This window comes from Ambystoma mexicanum (genome assembly GCF_040938575.1).
Source record: "Ambystoma mexicanum isolate Mex_15411 chromosome 12 unlocalized genomic scaffold, UKY_AmexF1_1 Mex_chr12_unloc.2, whole genome shotgun sequence".
Classification (NCBI taxonomy): domain Eukaryota; kingdom Metazoa; phylum Chordata; class Amphibia; order Caudata; family Ambystomatidae; genus Ambystoma; species Ambystoma mexicanum.
The window spans coordinates 7,622,930-7,640,444 of NW_027182323.1; the positions used below are offsets into that span (position 1 = coordinate 7,622,930).

The 17,515-nt window shown below is 46.1% G+C and overlaps 3 non-coding genes across 3 annotated transcripts; all 3 read right to left on the bottom strand.

The window, feature by feature from the left end:
- Positions 1-834: 834 nt before the first annotated feature.
- TRNAM-CAU (transfer RNA methionine (anticodon CAU)) lies at positions 835-907 on the bottom strand. The gene has a single exon. It is a non-coding gene; the product is annotated as a tRNA-Met (tRNA).
- A 7,126-nt stretch (positions 908-8,033) lies between these two features.
- On the bottom strand, positions 8,034-8,106 carry TRNAM-CAU (transfer RNA methionine (anticodon CAU)). The gene has a single exon. It is a non-coding gene; the product is annotated as a tRNA-Met (tRNA).
- A 7,125-nt stretch (positions 8,107-15,231) lies between these two features.
- Positions 15,232-15,304, bottom strand: TRNAM-CAU (transfer RNA methionine (anticodon CAU)). Its single transcript has one exon. It is a non-coding gene; the product is annotated as a tRNA-Met (tRNA).
- Between the last annotated feature and the right edge of the window lie 2,211 nt (positions 15,305-17,515).

The window sequence follows — 17,515 nt, forward strand, 5'->3', positions numbered from 1 at the left end:
AGCGGTGCCAGTGATTCAGTGGTTCTCAATGGGCACTTACCGTGACTGCGCCAGCTGCAATATCCCGGTAATATCGGGATATCGGGCGGTGGAAGCAGTAAGCTGTGTTTGCTGTTGGCGGCTTACCGGCAAACTCGTAAGGAACACCATAGTCTTTCCGATAAAAGACATGCCGCTACTCTGGGCTGGCAAGTACCCGCCCATTTAAAGCACATTAGTACATAATGCCCCGAGAGTAGATGATGCTAGACTTTGGTTTTTGTGTTGTGTTTCAATGTACAGCTCAGATGAAGCAACTGCAGTTGTCTTGTTCTCGGACCCAAAATGGGATGCTTTCTTGAATCTATAGGTTGCCTTGATAACTAACCGGTAGGCTTTCAAAGGCACTGGACCATTCTTATTGACAGGAGTGGATATCAAGAAAATGGCAGACCTGTGTGATTTTGGGAATTCATTTTTTGAAATCTCCTGTCAACCTTCAACGTAATCCGTGATGAGATTCCCACGGAACCATATATATTGGTTTGAGTGCGGCACCATACGTTGCCTGGATCACATGCTTTTTTACACACGAGCACAAACTATCTTTCTCCTGCACTTTGAATGACATGAGCTGGTAATCCCGCGTTCCTTTGAGATTAATCGAAAACCAGGCCACTGTTACTGCAATTAATGTGATTTATTAATGGATGACTTGATTTATGAATGGATGAATTGGAGTGAGAATGTGCAGTGATTTCATGGATCTGCACAACAGCCGAAGGAGAATAATATTTAAAAGTAAAGGTTGAAAAGGCCCGAAGCAGTTAATTCTAATGAATAGTCAAAAGTAAATGCCCTCTGTGAGGCTCGAACTCACGACCTTCAGATTATGAGACTGACGCGCTGCCTACTGCGCTAAGAAGGCACTGTCGTTCTGTACCTCAACACGGCTTATACCAGAAACCCAGGCCAATTGCATTTATGTATATTGGCTTCCATGCTGTCACTGCTATCATTACATTCAAACTCTCCTTAAGACTACCAATAATAGTTTTCAGATTCGATTTTGTTCTGCATATGCTAATGATTCTGCATCTAAAACTTGCCACAATACTACAGAATCGGATAAAAAAAAAACAATGTTGAAAAGTAGAACACCTGCTGAGCTCATTTCACCCATAAACATTTTTACTGAAGGTGATTTCCCTTGCAGAAAAAGTCGTCTACAACCAGAGAGGGTGAGGGGAGTTAGTCATGCTGATCGAATTTCACCGCTAGACGGCGCAGAAAGTTGTCAACAGTGAAGGAAATGTGATGTATACTAGAATGGCCTGCATCCCTTGCGGTATAGATCCAGGGATGGAGCCAGCCTCCATTTTCTGGTGGGATGCTGGAGGGAAGGTTTGCCTGCTGATCAGCTTCCTGCATGACCACGAGAGTGCGTAAAAGCTGTCATATAGCAGTCAGGCTCGGACTGGGACAAGAAAGACGGCCGGGCACCTAAAAGAAAAGTGGCCAGTCCTTCGCCTCAAAAAGAGGGGCCCTCAAACCAGCATCCGTGAATCACGTCAATTCACAACATTGCATGCACCGGTAAGATAACCAAATGGGCGACTACACCTGCTGCAGAAATCTGTGGAGGTATGTTATGGTATCAGGTGTGACCTGCCTTACAGAGGCAGCTCACATCCTGTAAGCTGGTCTTGAGTACCTGGCACACACTGCCAACAACTCCCACACTTTGTTGGGGCCACCTGTTACCGCTGGCGATACCACAACTCTCTGAACTTGCAGGGCATAGCTCCTGCAAGAACACGTTATGCTCGAGGCCACGCACCGGTATGATAATCCAGTGGGTGAACACACCTGCCGCAGGAATCTGTTGAATTAGGTTGTGTGTCGCACAGGCATCACCCGGCATTACAGAAGAATCACAGATACACCCCACGTTGTGAATGCGAGTACCTGGGCTGGCCCACGCTGCCTCAATCTACCACTCTCCATTGGTGCCACCGCGGACCCCAAGCCAATCCGACAACTCACCCCTGCAAGAACAGGCTATGCATGAAAAGGAGTGGATTAATGCATGTGCTGTACAATTCTGGGGACTGTGATGTGTGCAGTGGTGGAAGTGGAAATACGAAACTAGTGGTACTCTGGCTGCATCCAAAAAGGAGGGAGTGGGATGGCCAAACAGCTGTTGGAGGGGGGTGGGTGGAATGGACTAGGAGGATCACAAACTTTGGCTGAACGCTAAGCGCCACTCTTCAAATTTGATCACATACCTTCCAAGCTTGACTGGGTACAAATAGTTTGGATTTCAAGGCCTTCAGTAATAATGTCTTATAGAGTTTACTTACAAAAAACAGAAATGGCATAATCGAGCCACATGTCAACATGTAAATCCGTATAGCAACATGTTAAGCCAAAAGAATATTTTGTGGCTTTAATTTTCACATCCTGAATAGTAAGCTATACGTCCCAGAAGGTGAGATAATGGCAACCTGAAAAATCTATATAAACACACTGTACTTTCAGTGATTTAACACATGCAACAAAATAAGTTGTGCAATAAACACTGATATGGAGATTCATTGTCACAAAATTCCAGCTGGCCCAACTTCCTCCTGCCCATCCATCCATCCATGGATCCATTACTATATACACCAACCTATGCCGTCCATCCATCCATTCATCTATCCATTGGTCAAGGCACTCTGTAGCGCATAAAGGAATTCAGGTGGGAATTCATGAACCTTGAAGAGGGTTTTTCTTTTAAACAGGTGCTTTTTGGTTGGTGAAGCTCTGTTGCTGGCACACAGATAGCTGCATCATAAGAGCAGCAGAGTAAATATGTAAACTTTGTGTCTCAATGATGCTTCTGTGCTTTGCTCTGTTAAGCGAGTCCACTTAAAAAAGGCACATAATTAGGATAATACATTAATGCACTTTCTGGCTCCATATTTACAGTCTCGTTCACAGGACTGAGCAAAATTTGCAGTGAACTGCATGTGCCTGCAGTTTCTGGGGCATTTCCACGTAAAGCGCACTCACATGCTGAGCGGCAATAGACAGGGACTCTATGCCTGCAAAGTTCCCATTGCCATCAACTCTCAGATCCTCCAGCACACGGCTGGCCCTTACAGCAGTAGTGGTGGAAGAAGGGTGCATCAAACTGGCTGTGCTAGGTCAAAACTGTGTGGAGTGTGCTCGGCGTTGAATGAACGAGCCACGTTTCAAGAGACCTAAAACTGAACAGATCTAATCTTTTGCCCTGCATTTCCAAGCACTAATTCAACTTATTTTTTCATCAGAAGCATACACATTGAACCACCATTCTCCAATCTGTCTACCTGCCCCAGGCTAACCACAAGGTACTCTCCCCAGAGAACCGGACCTGATGCATCAGCAGATTAATAATTGCTGGAATGCCTCATCTGCTCGTTGTCCATGAAAGCGATGTTGAAAAAATTTGATTAGTGACATAAAGCAACTACTTTTGGTGCATATTTCAAGATATCAGTCATCAGGTGGAGCGTGCTGTGTTGCTGACCTGCACCAACCATAAAGAAGATCACTGCAGGTAAAAGGGGAGTTTAGAAATAAAAAAAATATTTGTATGCATATGCAGTGTGTATGTGCGTCGCAAATTGATACCAGCACAGGGTGGGTTAGTCTCTCCAAAACATCTCTGCAGTCATGGACCTCGTCTCGGCCGATTTAAATGAACATAAAACACGCAGAATGTGTGGAGGCATGTCGTCCGTTTACACGCACTTCCATGTACTGCACGATCCTACAGAGAGAGAGTTACAGAAATGGGCAGGGCCAGCCGCACAATGGAACTTAATTGTTTGAAAAAGAAACTAAACTCGGAGCATGATTTCCTGAACTATACAGAATGGAACAGACAGTTGTGTTAGATCAAACAAATCATTGAACTCTGCCATGCGTACACTTTAGCGTATTCACTGTTAGAAATGTAAAAGATAAGGGAATGGGATCTTAGGGCACATATTTCTTTAAGATATATAGATTGTTACTGGGACATTTCACTCTGTCAAAAAGGATGTTTTCATGATGTCATGTTCCATTGAAGTATGTGTACATTGGGCAGTTTACCCGCTGGGTATGTCATTTCAGTTATACACACTCTGCTATCTGGTGCTGGGAATTATTTTCTTGTTCATTCAGTTAACTTAATAAAGGTTCATTTTTAACAAATACATATATTTTTAGATTTACTGGTAGCACTAGGAATACTAGTAACAAGAGAATAAAAGTACAAAGCAAGCAAAACTGCAAAATAAACGGTGTGCTCTTAGCGGCATGCCTACAGTGACTTCTAAATGAAGCAATGCTTCAACGGGTCTATGGCATGGATGGCTGCTCTGCTTTCTTTCTCCTTTTGACCTTCAGCACATCTATCCTTTTCAAGAAGTAGCCGGGTCCTTTCTATTCATTTTAAAGAGGTTTCAGACGGCAGCAGCTTCAGGGCAATCACTAGTTAATTTAAGTTGCTTAACAGCAGGGGTCTTTGCATGGAGTGGATGGGCCTCGAGTACTGGGCTTGCAGACGGTCTACAAGCCCAGTCCAGTCCTCCAGAGTAAAAAAAGCTATAAAGGGTAGATGACCTGGCCGGGCACTGGCCCCTTTATTTTATGTTTTTATCTTTACTTACTATTTGTGATCACGTCGGCCCACGTGCATGCACAAATAATGTCTTCTGCTGTCCACCTCGGCTGGGTTGCAGAGCTGGGTTGAGCTAGGCGGAGCCTTCTGTTGGCCTGCTGTAGCTCCGGATAGAGGCCTTGTCGCTGTTGTTACACTTGCAAGTTGCATGTGCTTTGCTTTGCAATAGCCAGAGGGCCAGAGGCCTGCAGGCTGCTACTCCATGTCAAAAATTCCTTCCTTGTTTACCAAATGTGCGGGGGGCTGTCGTGGTGAGTGACCGACCGCACCCAGACCCAGCAGCACAATACACCATGCACATGCGGTCCGCTCACGTGATTGACTGCCAAGCCAGCCCAAGCCACATTGCAGCAGCAGGCCCCTGGCAGTTGCCTGGTCGCTGCCCCGACGCTCACAGCGAGGAGGACTATACACTAGGCAGGTCACCCCGCGCACCACCCTAACCCAAAACAAACATGCACACAACACAGGACAGGAACCGCCCATATCAGAAGGCGAGCTCTCAGCTCTCTCCCTCCCAACCCCCAGGACAATTTGTTACAATTTGGTGTTTAACCTGGCACCACACCGGCAGATGGCTGGGGACACACACTGCCCATCACGGCCTCAGCTATTGTGTGCATTCATCAAAGCAAAGTTAACACTTACTAAGTGTTAACCTTCTTTGATGGATGCCTTCTGCATTCCATCAGCTGTGCGGCGGCGAGTAACTCAGAGCAATATGTAACATTACCTTGCCTAAAGTAACTTAAGTTACTCAATCGCAAAAATAATGTTATATTCCAAACTGGCCCCAGGGTGGCTTGTAAAACTGGCCCCAGGCCATCCCGAGTCCGAATTGCATTCTGCCGGTGGCAGAACGTCCGATAGGGCAGTCCGCCCCTGACAGCAGTGAAGGAAATGAGATGCAAACTACAGTGCCCTGAATCCCCTGAGGTATAAATACAGGGTTTGAGCAACTCTCAACTTTTGATTGGGGGGAGGTTGCATTTTGGTGGCTGATGGACAGTTTTGAAAAGTGTGTTACAAGTGGAGCCATGCATGGTCACCCAACGCCTAGTGCCCCTCCAAGTGCCTGCAAGCCCACTATCAATTGTGCCTATGTTTTGTGCACTCTTACCTCGGTAACCCACAGCATACAAACGTGTCTCTCTGCACCCGACTGACATGAGGAAAATATGTGAAGCTTAATGTCAGTGCTGATAAGTTTTCTGTGCTGCAAATCAAACAGGGCAACTTCTCGAGACCAGGCGAGATGACTAAAGTTCCCAGCCTATCAAGCAAACATGCATCGGAGTCTCACCAGAACTGGATGTGTGGCCTGCAGGTTATACAGAGAGGTCTGAAGTCAGTCCATTAACCCATTGGGCACTCTTATCTGGTTTCAAACTGGGGACTTGCACATTTCAAATTCAGAGGAGCGCTTCTGGAAAATTAGGTGTTCTGGAATGCAGGTCGGAATCTGTCAGTGACTGGCCATGCAAATAACTTTCAGGTGTGTCATTTATTCTTTGGAGATGACCCCCACACACCGCTCCCTGCCACTCCTGACCCCAGGGGAGTATACAGCATTGCAAGAGTGGGGGAGCGAGCCACAAAAAAGTCCTGCAACATGTCCCCCAAACACAGCTTGGAAAATCCAGACTAAACTGACATGCAATCGTTTCCGCCGCGCCATTTGATAAACAACGGCGTGTGCGCTGCAGCTAGAACTTTACTTTCTTAAGTCCCTGAGCGCATTCACTAGTCCGATTTCAGAAATTAGTCAAATCATTTCTTTCTGGAGTCGTACACTCTGACCCCGGAAAGAAATGACCTGACTTCTTTCAGAAGTTCAGACTAGTAAATGCGCGCAGGACTGGAGCTGAAGTCAGAGCATGCAACACTGTCTGGTGTCCATGTCCCTCACCGCTCCAGGCTGCATCTGATGCAGCAGCCCAAAACGAGGTGGGACATGGGCACCTATTTGCCGTGTGCTGTTGGTCGAATGGCAAAACCCTCGTTGTTAGGGTGGACAACTTCACAAAATGGTTTCACAGGACACTGTCCTTGCCCTTCCGAACTCCCAAGCATCCACAATCCCATTTGGCGTGTTATGTGCCCCACCGAGACCTATCAAACCTTGGGGATTGTCCCAGGGTCTCTGGGTTTTCATGCTCTTCTCCGAGTACCTGGGGAAGAGCAAGAAATCTCTGGGTTTGTATGGGCCGGCAATAAAATGCAGTGCCTCTCTTCTCTCATATCTCGTCGGTGATCTGAGGATGGCTGTGTGACAAGCAAGGTAAACAACCCCGCTCAGGCAGAAAAGAGCGACCACCGTGGTATTTGAACACTTAACATCTCTTTGTAATCGTCAGTGAATAGTAATGAGGGGACATTAGTTATTTTGTAGCTCAAAGCCCAAAATTAAGTTGCAGAGAGTTATCCAAGTCTTTGCCTGTTTTCAAGGCAAAAACATTTGAACTGTTTCTCATTTTCAGGCACCTGCCGGCAGTGAATTCACTGTATCACTGGCACCGTTAACAGCGGTGCCAGTGATTCAGTGGTTCTCAATGGGCACTTACCGTGACTGCGCCAGCTGCAATATCCCGGTAATATCGGGATATCGGGCGGTGGAAGCAGTAAGCTGTGTTTGCTGTTGGCGGCTTACCGGCAAACTCGTAAGGAACACCATAGTCTTTCCGATAAAAGACATGCCGCTACTCTGGGCTGGCAAGTACCCGCCCATTTAAAGCACATTAGTACATAATGCCCCGAGAGTAGATGATGCTAGACTTTGGTTTTTGTGTTGTGTTTCAATGTACAGCTCAGATGAAGCAACTGCAGTTGTCTTGTTCTCGGACCCAAAATGGGATGCTTTCTTGAATCTATAGGTTGCCTTGATAACTAACCGGTAGGCTTTCAAAGGCACTGGACCATTCTTATTGACAGGAGTGGATATCAAGAAAATGGCAGACCTGTGTGATTTTGGGAATTAATTTTTTGAAATCTCCTGTCAACCTTCAACGTAATCCGTGATGAGATTCCCCCGGATCCATATATATTGGTTTGAGTGCGGCACCATACGTTGCCTGGATCACATGCTTTTTTACACACGAGCACAAACTATCTTTCTCCTGCACTTTGAATGACATGAGCTGGTAATCCCGCGTTCCTTTGAGATTAATCGAAAACCAGGCCACTGTTACTGCAATTAATATGATTTATTAATGGATGACTTGATTTATGAATGGATGAATTGGAGTGAGAATGTGCAGTGATTTCATGGATCTGCACAACAGCCGAAGGAGAATAATATTTAAAAGTAAAGGTTGAAAAGGCCCGAAGCAGTTAATTCTAATGAATAGTCAAAAGTAAATGCCCTCTGTGAGGCTCGAACTCACGACCTTCAGATTATGAGACTGACGCGCTGCCTACTGCGCTAAGAAGGCACTGTCGTTCTGTACCTCAACACGGCCTATACCAGAAACCCAGGCCAATTGCATTTATGTATATTGGCTTCCATGCTGTCACTGCTATCATTACATTCAAACTCTCCTTAAGACTACCAATAATAGTTTTCAGATTCGATTTTGTTCTGCATATGCTAATGATTCTGCATCTAAAACTTGCCACAATACTACAGAATCGGATAAAAAAAAACAATGTTGAAAAGTAGAACACCTGCTGAGCTCATTTCACCCATAAACATTTTTACTGAAGGTGATTTCCCTTGCAGAAAAAGTCGTCTACAACCAGAGAGGGTGAGGGGAGTTAGTCATGCTGATCGAATTTCACCGCTAGACGGCGCAGAAAGTTGTCAACAGTGAAGGAAATGTGATGTATACTAGAATGGCCTGCATCCCTTGCGGTATAGATCCAGGGATGGAGCCAGCCTCCATTTTCTGGTGGGATGCTGGAGGGAAGGTTTGCCTGCTGATCAGCTTCCTGCATGACCACGAGAGTGCGTAAAAGCTGTCATATAGCAGTCAGGCTCGGACTGGGACAAGAAAGACGGCCGGGCACCTAAAAGAAAAGTGGCCAGTCCTTCGCCTCAAAAAGAGGGGCCCTCAAACCAGCATCCGTGAATCACGTCAATTCACAACATTGCATGCACCGGTAAGATAACCAAATGGGCGACTACACCTGCTGCAGAAATCTGTGGAGGCATGTTATGGTATCAGGTGTGACCTGCCTTACAGAGGCAGCTCACATCCTGTAAGCTGGTCTTGAGTACCTGGCACACACTGCCAACAACTCCCACACTTTGTTGGGGCCACCTGTTACCGCTGGCGATACCACAACTCTCTGAACTTGCAGGGCATAGCTCCTGCAAGAACACGTTATGCTCGAGGCCACGCACCGGTATGATAATCCAGTGGGTGAACACACCTGCCGCAGGAATCTGTTGAATTAGGTTGTGTGTCGCACAGGCATCACCCGGCATTACAGAAGAATCACAGATACACCCCACGTTGTGAATGCGAGTACCTGGGCTGGCCCACGCTGCCTCAATCTACCACTCTCCATTGGTGCCACCGCGGACCCCAAGCCAATCCGACAACTCACCCCTGCAAGAACAGGCTATGCATGAAAAGGAGTGGATTAATGCATGTGCTGTACAATTCTGGGGACTGTGATGTGTGCAGTGGTGGAAGTGGAAATACGAAACTAGTGGTACTCTGGCTGCATCCAAAAAGGAGGGAGTGGGATGGCCAAACAGCTGTTGGAGGGGGGTGGGTGGAATGGACTAGGAGGATCACAAACTTTGGCTGAACGCTAAGCGCCACTCTTCAAATTTGATCACATACCTTCCAAGCTTGACTGGGTACAAATAGTTTGGATTTCAAGGCCTTCAGTAATAATGTCTTATAGAGTTTACTTACAAAAAACAGAAATGGCATAATCGAGCCACATGACAACATGTAAATCCGTATAGCAACATGTTAAGCCAAAAGAATATTTTGTGGCTTTAATTTTCACATCCTGAATAGTAAGCTATACGTCCCAGAAGGTGAGATAATGGCAACCTGAAAAATCTATATAAACACACTGTACTTTCAGTGATTTAACACATGCAACAAAATAAGTTGTGCAATAAACACTGATATGGAGATTCATTGTCACAAAATTCCAGCTGGCCCAACTTCCTCCTGCCCATCCATCCATCCATGGATCCATTACTATATACACCAACCTATGCCGTCCATCCATCCATTCATCTATCCATTGGTCAAGGCACTCTGTAGCGCATAAAGGAATTCAGGTGGGAATTCATGAACCTTGAAGAGGGTTTTTCTTTTAAACAGGTGCTTTTTGGTTGGTGAAGCTCTGTTGCTGGCACACAGATAGCTGCATCATAAGAGCAGCAGAGTAAATATGTAAACTTTGTGTCTCAATGATGCTTCTGTGCTTTGCTCTGTTAAGCGAGTCCACTTAAAAAAGGCACATAATTAGGATAATACATTAATGCACTTTCTGGCTCCATATTTACAGTCTCGTTCACAGGACTGAGCAAAATTTGCAGTGAACTGCATGTGCCTGCAGTTTCTGGGGCATTTCCACGTAAAGCGCACTCACATGCTGAGCGGCAATAGACAGGGACTCTATGCCTGCAAAGTTCCCATTGCCATCAACTCTCAGATCCTCCAGCACACGGCTGGCCCTTACAGCAGTAGTGGTGGAAGAAGGGTGCATCAAACTGGCTGTGCTAGGTCAAAACTGTGTGGAGTGTGCTCGGCGTTGAATGAACGAGCCACGTTTCAAGAGACCTAAAACTGAACAGATCTAATCTTTTGCCCTGCATTTCCAAGCACTAATTCAACTTATTTTTTCATCAGAAGCATACACATTGAACCACCATTCTCCAATCTGTCTACCTGCCCCAGGCTAACCACAAGGTACTCTCCCCAGAGAACCGGACCTGATGCATCAGCAGATTAATAATTGCTGGAATGCCTCATCTGCTCGTTGTCCATGAAAGCGATGTTGAAAAAATTTGATTAGTGACATAAAGCAACTACTTTTGGTGCATATTTCAAGATATCAGTCATCAGGTGGAGCGTGCTGTGTTGCTGACCTGCACCAACCATAAAGAAGATCACTGCAGGTAAAAGGGGAGTTTAGAAATAAAAAAAATATTTGTATGCATATGCAGTGTGTATGTGCGTCGCAAATTGATACCAGCACAGGGTGGGTTAGTCTCTCCAAAACATCTCTGCAGTCATGGACCTCGTCTCGGCCGATTTAAATGAACATAAAACACGCAGAATGTGTGGAGGCATGTAGTCCGTTTACACGCACTTCCATGTACTGCACGATCCTACAGAGAGAGAGTTACAGAAATGGGCAGGGCCAGCCGCACAATGGAACTTAATTGTTTGAAAAAGAAACTAAACTCGGAGCATGATTTCCTGAACTATACAGAATGGAACAGACAGTTGTGTTAGATCAAACAAATCATTGAACTCTGCCATGCGTACACTTTAGCGTATTCACTGTTAGAAATGTAAAAGATAAGGGAATGGGATCTTAGGGCACATATTTCTTTAAGATATATAGATTGTTACTGGGACATTTCACTCTGTCAAAAAGGATGTTTTCATGATGTCATGTTCCATTGAAGTATGTGTACATTGGGCAGTTTACCCGCTGGGTATGTCATTTCAGTTATACACACTCTGCTATCTGGTGCTGGGAATTATTTTCTTGTTCATTCAGTTAACTTAATAAAGGTTCATTTTTAACAAATACATATATTTTTAGATTTACTGGTAGCACTAGGAATACTAGTAACAAGAGAATAAAAGTACAAAGCAAGCAAAACTGCAAAATAAACGGTGTGCTCTTAGCGGCATGCCTACAGTGACTTCTAAATGAAGCAATGCTTCAACGGGTCTATGGCATGGATGGCTGCTCTGCTTTCTTTCTCCTTTTGACCTTCAGCACATCTATCCTTTTCAAGAAGTAGCCGGGTCCTTTCTATTCATTTTAAAGAGGTTTCAGACGGCAGCAGCTTCAGGGCAATCACTAGTTAATTTAAGTTGCTTAACAGCAGGGGTCTTTGCATGGAGTGGATGGGCCTCGAGTACTGGGCTTGCAGACGGTCTACAAGCCCAGTCCAGTCCTCCAGAGTAAAAAAAGCTATAAAGGGTAGATGACCTGGCCGGGCACTGGCCCCTTTATTTTATGTTTTTATCTTTACTTACTATTTGTGATCACGTCGGCCCACGTGCATGCACAAATAATGTCTTCTGCTGTCCACCTCGGCTGGGTTGCAGAGCTGGGTTGAGCTAGGCGGAGCCTTCTGTTGGCCTGCTGTAGCTCCGGATAGAGGCCTTGTCGCTGTTGTTACACTTGCAAGTTGCATGTGCTTTGCTTTGCAATAGCCAGAGGGCCAGAGGCCTGCAGGCTGCTACTCCATGTCAAAAATTCCTTCCTTGTTTACCAAATGTGCGGGGGGCTGTCGTGGTGAGTGACCGACCGCACCCAGACCCAGCAGCACAATACACCATGCACATGCGGTCCGCTCACGTGATTGACTGCCAAGCCAGCCCAAGCCACATTGCAGCAGCAGGCCCCTGGCAGTTGCCTGGTCGCTGCCCCGACGCTCACAGCGAGGAGGACTATACACTAGGCAGGTCACCCCGCGCACCACCCTAACCCAAAACAAACATGCACACAACACAGGACAGGAACCGCCCATATCAGAAGGCGAGCTCTCAGCTCTCTCCCTCCCAACCCCCAGGACAATTTGTTACAATTTGGTGTTTAACCTGGCACCACACCGGCAGATGGCTGGGGACACACACTGCCCATCACGGCCTCAGCTATTGTGTGCATTCATCAAAGCAAAGTTAACACTTACTAAGTGTTAACCTTCTTTGATGGATGCCTTCTGCATTCCATCAGCTGTGCGGCGGCGAGTAACTCAGAGCAATATGTAACATTACCTTGCCTAAAGTAACTTAAGTTACTCAATCGCAAAAATAATGTTATATTCCAAACTGGCCCCAGGGTGGCTTGTAAAACTGGCCCCAGGCCATCCCGAGTCCGAATTGCATTCTGCCGGTGGCAGAACGTCCGATAGGGCAGTCCGCCCCTGACAGCAGTGAAGGAAATGAGATGCAAACTACAGTGCCCTGAATCCCCTGAGGTATAAATACAGGGTTTGAGCAACTCTCAACTTTTGATTGGGGGGAGGTTGCATTTTGGTGGCTGATGGACAGTTTTGAAAAGTGTGTTACAAGTGGAGCCATGCATGGTCACCCAACGCCTAGTGCCCCTCCAAGTGCCTGCAAGCCCACTATCAATTGTGCCTATGTTTTGTGCACTCTTACCTCGGTAACCCACAGCATACAAACGTGTCTCTCTGCACCCGACTGACATGAGGAAAATATGTGAAGCTTAATGTCAGTGCTGATAAGTTTTCTGTGCTGCAAATCAAACAGGGCAACTTCTCGAGACCAGGCGAGATGACTAAAGTTCCCAGCCTATCAAGCAAACATGCATCGGAGTCTCACCAGAACTGGATGTGTGGCCTGCAGGTTATACAGAGAGGTCTGAAGTCAGTCCATTAACCCATTGGGCACTCTTATCTGGTTTCAAACTGGGGACTTGCACATTTCAAATTCAGAGGAGCGCTTCTGGAAAATTAGGTGTTCTGGAATGCAGGTCGGAATCTGTCAGTGACTGGCCATGCAAATAACTTTCAGGTGTGTCATTTATTCTTTGGAGATGACCCCCACACACCGCTCCCTGCCACTCCTGACCCCAGGGGAGTATACAGCATTGCAAGAGTGGGGGAGCGAGCCACAAAAAAGTCCTGCAACATGTCCCCCAAACACAGCTTGGAAAATCCAGACTAAACTGACATGCAATCGTTTCCGCCGCGCCATTTGATAAACAACGGCGTGTGCGCTGCAGCTAGAACTTTACTTTCTTAAGTCCCTGAGCGCATTCACTAGTCCGATTTCAGAAATTAGTCAAATCATTTCTTTCTGGAGTCGTACACTCTGACCCCGGAAAGAAATGACCTGACTTCTTTCAGAAGTTCAGACTAGTAAATGCGCGCAGGACTGGAGCTGAAGTCAGAGCATGCAACACTGTCTGGTGTCCATGTCCCTCACCGCTCCAGGCTGCATCTGATGCAGCAGCCCAAAACGAGGTGGGACATGGGCACCTATTTGCCGTGTGCTGTTGGTCGAATGGCAAAACCCTCGTTGTTAGGGTGGACAACTTCACAAAATGGTTTCACAGGACACTGTCCTTGCCCTTCCGAACTCCCAAGCATCCACAATCCCATTTGGCGTGTTATGTGCCCCACCGAGACCTATCAAACCTTGGGGATTGTCCCAGGGTCTCTGGGTTTTCATGCTCTTCTCCGAGTACCTGGGGAAGAGCAAGAAATCTCTGGGTTTGTATGGGCCGGCAATAAAATGCAGTGCCTCTCTTCTCTCATATCTCGTCGGTGATCTGAGGATGGCTGTGTGACAAGCAAGGTAAACAACCCCGCTCAGGCAGAAAAGAGCGACCACCGTGGTATTTGAACACTTAACATCTCTTTGTAATCGTCAGTGAATAGTAATGAGGGGACATTAGTTATTTTGTAGCTCAAAGCCCAAAATTAAGTTGCAGAGAGTTATCCAAGTCTTTGCCTGTTTTCAAGGCAAAAACATTTGAACTGTTTCTCATTTTCAGGCACCTGCCGGCAGTGAATTCACTGTATCACTGGCACCGTTAACAGCGGTGCCAGTGATTCAGTGGTTCTCAATGGGCACTTACCGTGACTGCGCCAGCTGCAATATCCCGGTAATATCGGGATATCGGGCGGTGGAAGCAGTAAGCTGTGTTTGCTGTTGGCGGCTTACCGGCAAACTCGTAAGGAACACCATAGTCTTTCCGATAAAAGACATGCCGCTACTCTGGGCTGGCAAGTACCCGCCCATTTAAAGCACATTAGTACATAATGCCCCGAGAGTAGATGATGCTAGACTTTGGTTTTTGTGTTGTGTTTCAATGTACAGCTCAGATGAAGCAACTGCAGTTGTCTTGTTCTCGGACCCAAAATGGGATGCTTTCTTGAATCTATAGGTTGCCTTGATAACTAACCGGTAGGCTTTCAAAGGCACTGGACCATTCTTATTGACAGGAGTGGATATCAAGAAAATGGCAGACCTGTGTGATTTTGGGAATTCATTTTTTGAAATCTCCTGTCAACCTTCAACGTAATCCGTGATGAGATTCCCCCGGATCCATATATATTGGTTTGAGTGCGGCACCATACGTTGCCTGGATCACATGCTTTTTTACACACGAGCACAAACTATCTTTCTCCTGCACTTTGAATGACATGAGCTGGTAATCCCGCGTTCCTTTGAGATTAATCGAAAACCAGGCCACTGTTACTGCAATTAATATGATTTATTAATGGATGACTTGATTTATGAATGGATGAATTGGAGTGAGAATGTGCAGTGATTTCATGGATCTGCACAACAGCCGAAGGAGAATAATATTTAAAAGTAAAGGTTGAAAAGGCCCGAAGCAGTTAATTCTAATGAATAGTCAAAAGTAAATGCCCTCTGTGAGGCTCGAACTCACGACCTTCAGATTATGAGACTGACGCGCTGCCTACTGCGCTAAGAAGGCACTGTCGTTCTGTACCTCAACACGGCCTATACCAGAAACCCAGGCCAATTGCATTTATGTATATTGGCTTCCATGCTGTCACTGCTATCATTACATTCAAACTCTCCTTAAGACTACCAATAATAGTTTTCAGATTCGATTTTGTTCTGCATATGCTAATGATTCTGCATCTAAAACTTGCCACAATACTACAGAATCGGATAAAAAAAACAATGTTGAAAAGTAGAACACCTGCTGAGCTCATTTCACCCATAAACATTTTTACTGAAGGTGATTTCCCTTGCAGAAAAAGTCGTCTACAACCAGAGAGGGTGAGGGGAGTTAGTCATGCTGATCGAATTTCACCGCTAGACGGCGCAGAAAGTTGTCAACAGTGAAGGAAATGTGATGTATACTAGAATGGCCTGCATCCCTTGCGGTATAGATCCAGGGATGGAGCCAGCCTCCATTTTCTGGTGGGATGCTGGAGGGAAGGTTTGCCTGCTGATCAGCTTCCTGCATGACCACGAGAGTGCGTAAAAGCTGTCATATAGCAGTCAGGCTCGGACTGGGACAAGAAAGACGGCCGGGCACCTAAAAGAAAAGTGGCCAGTCCTTCGCCTCAAAAAGAGGGGCCCTCAAACCAGCATCCGTGAATCACGTCAATTCACAACATTGCATGCACCGGTAAGATAACCAAATGGGCGACTACACCTGCTGCAGAAATCTGTGGAGGCATGTTATGGTATCAGGTGTGACCTGCCTTACAGAGGCAGCTCACATCCTGTAAGCTGGTCTTGAGTACCTGGCACACACTGCCAACAACTCCCACACTTTGTTGGGGCCACCTGTTACCGCTGGCGATACCACAACTCTCTGAACTTGCAGGGCATAGCTCCTGCAAGAACACGTTATGCTCGAGGCCACGCACCGGTATGATAATCCAGTGGGTGAACACACCTGCCGCAGGAATCTGTTGAATTAGGTTGTGTGTCGCACAGGCATCACCCGGCATTACAGAAGAATCACAGATACACCCCACGTTGTGAATGCGAGTACCTGGGCTGGCCCACGCTGCCTCAATCTACCACTCTCCATTGGTGCCACCGCGGACCCCAAGCCAATCCGACAACTCACCCCTGCAAGAACAGGCTATGCATGAAAAGGAGTGGATTAATGCATGTGCTGTACAATTCTGGGGACTGTGATGTGTGCAGTGGTGGAAGTGGAAATACGAAACTAGTGGTACTCTGGCTGCATCCAAAAAGGAGGGAGTGGGATGGCCAAACAGCTGTTGGAGGGGGGTGGGTGGAATGGACTAGGAGGATCACAAACTTTGGCTGAACGCTAAGCGCCACTCTTCAAATTTGATCACATACCTTCCAAGCTTGACTGGGTACAAATAGTTTGGATTTCAAGGCCTTCAGTAATAATGTCTTATAGAGTTTACTTACAAAAAACAGAAATGGCATAATCGAGCCACATGACAACATGTAAATCCGTATAGCAACATGTTAAGCCAAAAGAATATTTTGTGGCTTTAATTTTCACATCCTGAATAGTAAGCTATACGTCCCAGAAGGTGAGATAATGGCAACCTGAAAAATCTATATAAACACACTGTACTTTCAGTGATTTAACACATGCAACAAAATAAGTTGTGCAATAAACACTGATATGGAGATTCATTGTCACAAAATTCCAGCTGGCCCAACTTCCTCCTGCCCATCCATCCATCCATGGATCCATTACTATATACACCAACCTATGCCGTCCATCCATCCATTCATCTATCCATTGGTCAAGGCACTCTGTAGCGCATAAAGGAATTCAGGTGGGAATTCATGAACCTTGAAGAGGGTTTTTCTTTTAAACAGGTGCTTTTTGGTTGGTGAAGCTCTGTTGCTGGCACACAGATAGCTGCATCATAAGAGCAGCAGAGTAAATATGTAAACTTTGTGTCTCAATGATGCTTCTGTGCTTTGCTCTGTTAAGCGAGTCCACTTAAAAAAGGCACATAATTAGGATAATACATTAATGCACTTTCTGGCTCCATATTTACAGTCTCGTTCACAGGACTGAGCAAAATTTGCAGTGAACTGCATGTGCCTGCAGTTTCTGGGGCATTTCCACGTAAAGCGCACTCACATGCTGAGCGGCAATAGACAGGGACTCTATGCCTGCAAAGTTCCCATTGCCATCAACTCTCAGATCCTCCAGCACACGGCTGGC